Genomic DNA, 6,378 nt, shown 5'->3' on the forward strand with positions numbered 1-6,378 from the left:
CGATAACAAGACACTTCATTGTAAGTCCTAGGGAGAACGACCCGAGGTTTAAATACTTCGGTTTATAGATTTTAGGGGTTTGTACTTGTGACAAACAAATTTTTGCATGAAAGGATTATTGTTGGTTTAGAGACTATACTTCAACGAGATTTCATTTGTGAAATTCTAAACCGTCAAAAATCTGTTCATCAAAATGGCGCCGTTGCCGGGAAATTGCAATGGTGTTATGTTATTGGTTATTGTATATATGTGAATAGTGTAAATAGTTTGTCTTTTGCTTGTTTACTAGATTTTGTTAGTTTTATTTTGTTTTTTTTTCCATAATGAATTCTCACTTTGGCTATGAGTTTGGCTCTAATTGTGTTGTAGGGAATGTGAACTTCAATGCTAACATGTACCAAGGATGGAACACTCCAAGATGGGAGGAGCCTCAAGGAATTGATCACTCCTATTGGCAACAACCTCCGGATACTTATAGGTATAATTTCCATCCTAATGCATGCCAACTTAGCGGCTATGATGATTCTTTTTGTGACACTCAACAACCACCATCATATGCCTATGAATCTCATCCTCAACATGAACCTCAACCATTCTCACAAGCCTTTCATCACCAAGCCCCACCCTATGATCCATATCCATCATATAACCAATCATCCATACCATACTTTTATGGCCATTATGAGCAAGAACCTCTAGAATCACCACAACCACATCAAGATTACCCCCAAGAACCACCTCAATACTCATCATCTCCATACCTTTACCAAGAAGAACCACCTTCCTACCATGAACCCTCTCTCCAAAATAATGAACCTCCCTATTCACCCCAAGCCCCGATAGACGAGCCTCTCACTTTGTTACTTCAAGGACAAGAGGCCATGAAACGGGATACACTTGAGTTTGTGACCAATTTGACCAAGGTGGTGCACACTTTAGCCCACCAATGCTTGAATACTCAAGGTACCTCCGTGACCACATGTGAGAAGTCAAAAGAAGAGCAAATTGTTGAGAATTTCTTGCATTTGTTTTGGTGCTTCATGACTTGTTACATTAATTGTAATATTTGTCAACACACAAGATTAGTGCTTTAGTCCTTCCTAATTCATTACCCTTTGTTTTTTTTTCTTCTACCACTTCATCCTTGAGTTAGGATAGAATCAAATGCTTTCATGCGTATCACTAATCTTGTTTGTGTCAATTCTTATTTGATCATGATGCTCAATGTCACTAAACCACCAACAAAATCACCAAGATAACCACCAACAAAACCACTAACAATACCACCACCAAAACTAGTAACAAAATCACTAGCAAAACAACTAGCACAACCACTAACTAAACCACCCTAAAACCACTAACAAAATCACTAACATAACCACTATGAAAACCATTTACAAAACCGCTAGTAAACCTCTTACCAAACCACATACAAAATCACTAATGAACTTTACAAATTCAATCACATACAAAGTTACCAACGTCATTTATTATCAAAACCACTAACAGAACGTATATAAACAAACAAATAAGCTACTTAATCCTACTTTTAAAAAATAGATTTCGTACTTACCTCTTTGTTGATGACACCGGCTATATGGGCTACTCCATCCAAACGATAAAGTCTGTCCGGATTATCCCCCATCGGCTGAATATTCTGCTCAAGCCTTTGTTGGAGTCGTTTTGAGTCATTTTCTCTGGGATTTGGTGGGGTATACTTTTGAAAAAGTAGTTCGAATGAGATTGGTTCAAACTCCTTTTATAGCCGAACCTTGAGTAATTCGAAACACCCTAATTTGAATTACTACTTGAACCAAAAAATGAGTAATTTGAATCTGGCCAATTCAAATTACTAAGTGCAGCGTGTGTGTGTGTGTGTGTGTGTGTGTGTGTGTGTGTGTGTGTGTGTGTAATTACTTTTCTTCGTATACAAGTTTCTGTACATGAGCATTCGTTTTTCTTTTCACGTTTTTTCTTTAACAACCTTCAAGGCTCCCCCATTTTCATGAATATGTTGCTGAAACTATTGGGTTAATTTTGTGATTGTGTTGAGAAATTGCTGATGATTTTATTGAGAAATTGAAAATATTCTAAGTTTACTGACTGTTTTGTTGAAAAATTGCTACTGAAAGTGTTTGGAACTATCCTAAGTTTGCTGATTGAATTGATGGAATATGATTGCTGAATTAATTGGATTATGCTTGAGTATTGCTGTTAATCCACTAGTGATACTCCATCATGCTTTTATGTTTCTTGGATTTGAATTTTATTTGGTTTGGATTGACTGATTTGTTTGCTGGATTTTGTTTAGGTTTAATTACAATTTCATTTTTGCTGAGTTGTATATCATTGCTGAAAAGTGATGGGAAGGATGTTGCAGTGAAGATTCTGAAAAGGGACGATGTACAAAGAAAAAATTTCAAATGACTATCAAGCTAGTGAAGAGTCAGATAGATCCATCAGCATAAAAAATATTTAGTGCATCAGAAACTGTAAAAAATAACGGCCTTGATCCCATTAAATTTGTCATAGCCTCAATGCCAATTCTATTGACAATTTCAATATGTTTGTTATATTATGTTCGGAAGTTGGTATTTCAAATTCCATAAGCAAATCGAATGAAGCTTGTATCCTTGTATGGAATTAATCTTTTCATTATGCTATTGTTAAAGTAGTTTAGAGAGTTTTTCTTTTTTCACTGTCTTTGTAAGTTACCAAGCTATTATGCAAATAATAATGGCTATTACTTATATTTATACAGGTACATAAATAGAAATTTTTCTTCTTCAAAACTATTGGACATTTAAGAAGCAAATACAAATAGATTATAGAAGTAATTTTGGATGGTGTATCTTAAACTATTGGACATTTGTATATGAGAACTTCAAAATACAAGATTGATAAAAAAGAATTTTATGATGGAAAACAAGATTGATTATACTACACTCTTAGTGTGATAGCTTCAAAAGTGAAACCAACATGGCATGTTGCTTGGGAAGGTGGTGAAGGAATTTAGAGGTATCCATAACTGCTACACAAAGAAATTTGAAAAATATATAAAGTAACATCTATTTAGTATGAAAAAGGAACATCCTGATGCTTGACAGAAGTAACATCCACTTAGATCTTTGCAAAAACAATCAGGTACCTACATGGGGAAACATGCCGAGTAGGATTTAAAAAAAAAGGTCATGTAATTCTTAAAGAAATACAGTTTTCCACATCTACAACACAAGAAAACTCGAAAAATGTATAAAGTAACATCCATTTAGTATGAAAAAGGAACATCCTAATGCTTAACAGAAGTAACATCCACTTAGATCTATACAAAAACAACTAAGTACCTACACGAAGAAACATGCCGAGTAGGATTTAAAAAGAAAAGGCCATACAATTCTTAACAAAATACAGACATCTACAACTACAAAACAAGAAAACTCAAAAAATATAAAGTAACATCCATATAGTATGCAAAAAGAACATCCTGATGTTTGACAGAAGTAACATCCACTTATCATGAATTTTTTAGGTATCATTTTTCTTTTGTGGTATGACCTTAAAAACTCCATGTCTTCTGCAATGGATGGCGAAGAAGGAAAAAAGAAAGAGAAGGATAAGTTCTATAGCCGAATCCACATGTGTGTGTCTTGATGGTGGCGCGCGATAGTCGGCGGCGAGGCTTTTCAGCAACATAAATCAGGTAATTTTGTAATCTGTAAAGATATTTGGGTAAGATTTCACATAAGCAAAACTGTCAATACAATTCCACAGAAATATATATAATAACCATATATTGTCGCCATAAAAAATTTACTGAAATCCACCTATATTATTCCTTTAATAAGGCTGTGCTGCATAATATATATATATATATATATGCTTTTTTGGCATAGCTGTGCTCCAAATATAACCATTACCTTCTTGGTAACTTACAAACTCCAACAGATTTCGTCTAAAACCTACTAATAATCCTTAATCAGAAAATCAAACTTTTTTCGATGGGGTTTCATCTAATTAGAACAGACCCAAATTCAATTAGGGATCAAAACAAAGAAAAAAAATACATGTGATCAAAACTCCGAATAACAGAAAAACATGCAGCTGATATTTTTGACAGGGACCAGTGATGCACCAAGATTATATTACCTGAGCATTACAACATAGAAGAAACATCCCTTCAAATAAAATTCACCGGAACCACTATACCAAAACCACGTCCAATTCTGTTTTCAAAACATGCATAGGAAATCAGAGGAACCATCTACCATACCTGACAATTGGTGAGACGAAAGGAAGATTCTATGCTGGAGAACTTGAGGAACACCGGCGGAAGGCGCAGCTGCAACAAGAGGCTTCAGATGCGCTGGTGAAACCCGCATGCAGTAGCAGAGTTCCTGGAGACGTGGAGACGCGAGGCAGGTTGAGGCTTCAGCGCGACGTCGCGGTGCCCGGAGAAGAAAGGGAAGAGGGTTCCGTGATGTTCCCGGAGGCGTGGCGCGTGTGAAGATGTTTTTCAAACTTCTGGTAAAATAGTGAAATCATAGGTAGGGTTTTTAGGGAGGGTTATTTTGGTTCACCCTAGGTTAATTTTCTGGATGCTGAAGTTAATTGGGCTTCTGGTTCCAAGCCCAACTGCAGTTGGCTGATTCTTGGCTTATATAAAGTTAGTTCCCTAGCATTGTTGATTATTCAATTAAGCATTTTACTCGTTTAATTAATTACCATCAATGCACGTGACTCAGAGCCAATGTCATCTTTTTTGTTAGCCATGTCACTGATTAATGTTAATATCATTCAATTTAGTTGATGGTTATCTTTTTTGTTAGCCATGTCACTGATTAATGTTAATATCATTCAATTTAGTTTATGGTTAATTGACTCACTTGGATTGTATTAGGTAATCAATGACTTTCTTAAATAATATAAATAACCACCAATCAAATAAAAATACACTACACTTTCAAATTATTCACCTAAATCTTAATATTAAAATAACCATCCGTACACCTAGTGAAATGAACATCCGATATATCTATTGTTCATATTGTTTAGTATTTTCATTGTCTACCTATACTTTTCTTAAGGAGTCAATGAGATATCTATACAATGGCTACAATGGGTTGTTTGTTAGGCCCAATATGAATTAAAAATGAGGATTAACCCCTTTTTACCCTAATTAACCTAAATGCCTATTCAGTTTTGTTTTAACCTCTATTTTCAATTTTTTCCCAATTCCTCTATTTTGAACGGAAGGCCACGTTACCACCCAAAACCCCCCATTGTCGCAGCTGAACATCCCGACACCCAGTAGCCGCCGCTTGACCTGCGAATTGCGTCCCTGCCGCAGAGGACTTCAGGGGCCAACCTTCTTCGCACCTGTCCTCCATTGCTAGCAGCAATTGCTGCGCAATGTGACGGCTGAGCATCCCTGTCCGAGTTTCTGCTTGACACAGAGCTTCCCTCGTGCGCCACCATCCTCGCTTGAAGCAACCCGTGAGCAACGTCGCGGCTGAACATCCGGCCGCTCTGCCCCCGCGCGATCTGGAACCCTAATCTGCCCCGACGCAACCTGCATCACCCAAGGTCATTTGCGCTTGCCATTCTGCGTCAGCCGGAGGCCTGGGTCCTCTTCCTGTATGACCGTTGGATGGTTCATAGACTCGTTGGTGTGCATGCCCGATCACACCTACCATCATCGACGTTAACTGGTTAGTGGCTTGATTTCTTTTTCTCATGATTCCTGTTTTTGGTGTTTCTAGTGCTGGATACTGTTTATATTGCTGAGTTGTTAGATTTATCACAGTAAAAACCTCACTTGCTGCATGATTATTATGTCGGACCTTGTTGAAAAAAATTGTAATGTGGATAGTTGCTTTTGATTTAATTTTTGCACGGAAAGAATTGCAAAAGCTTGGTTCAAATATGTCCGTTTTTTTTTTCTCGCTGTGTGGACTATTATTGATATCTAGTTGACACTGTGTAGATGGTTACTTTAGAATGTTATTGGATGGTTGTTTTCCATCAACAACAAAAAATTTGCTTATCTAGTTATTTTTTTGTAGTGATTTTGTTTTTTATTTTCTTTTCCTGTTTAGCAATTAATTTTAGTATCCGAGTACTATTGTATATTCCCTGAGGAAGTGTGATTGTATATTTGCCCATCAATTCGAGCTTCGTATTGCATAAGCCAATAAATTTGAAACAGGTCTTATTTTACTATTTGATCATTTTTCAACATAACCTTGTTGCCAAGATTTATGAAGTATGATTTGCTTTTACTTTGCGGAGATGTTGAAGAGCACATGACAAGTTAAAGTGCGAATATGTTGGTTAGTTTACTAAACCTTTGTATGGTCGATTTTGATGATGGTGAATGCT

The sequence above is a fragment of the Arachis ipaensis genome, chromosome B05 (assembly GCF_000816755.2).
Source record: "Arachis ipaensis cultivar K30076 chromosome B05, Araip1.1, whole genome shotgun sequence".
Lineage (NCBI taxonomy): Eukaryota > Viridiplantae > Streptophyta > Magnoliopsida > Fabales > Fabaceae > Arachis > Arachis ipaensis.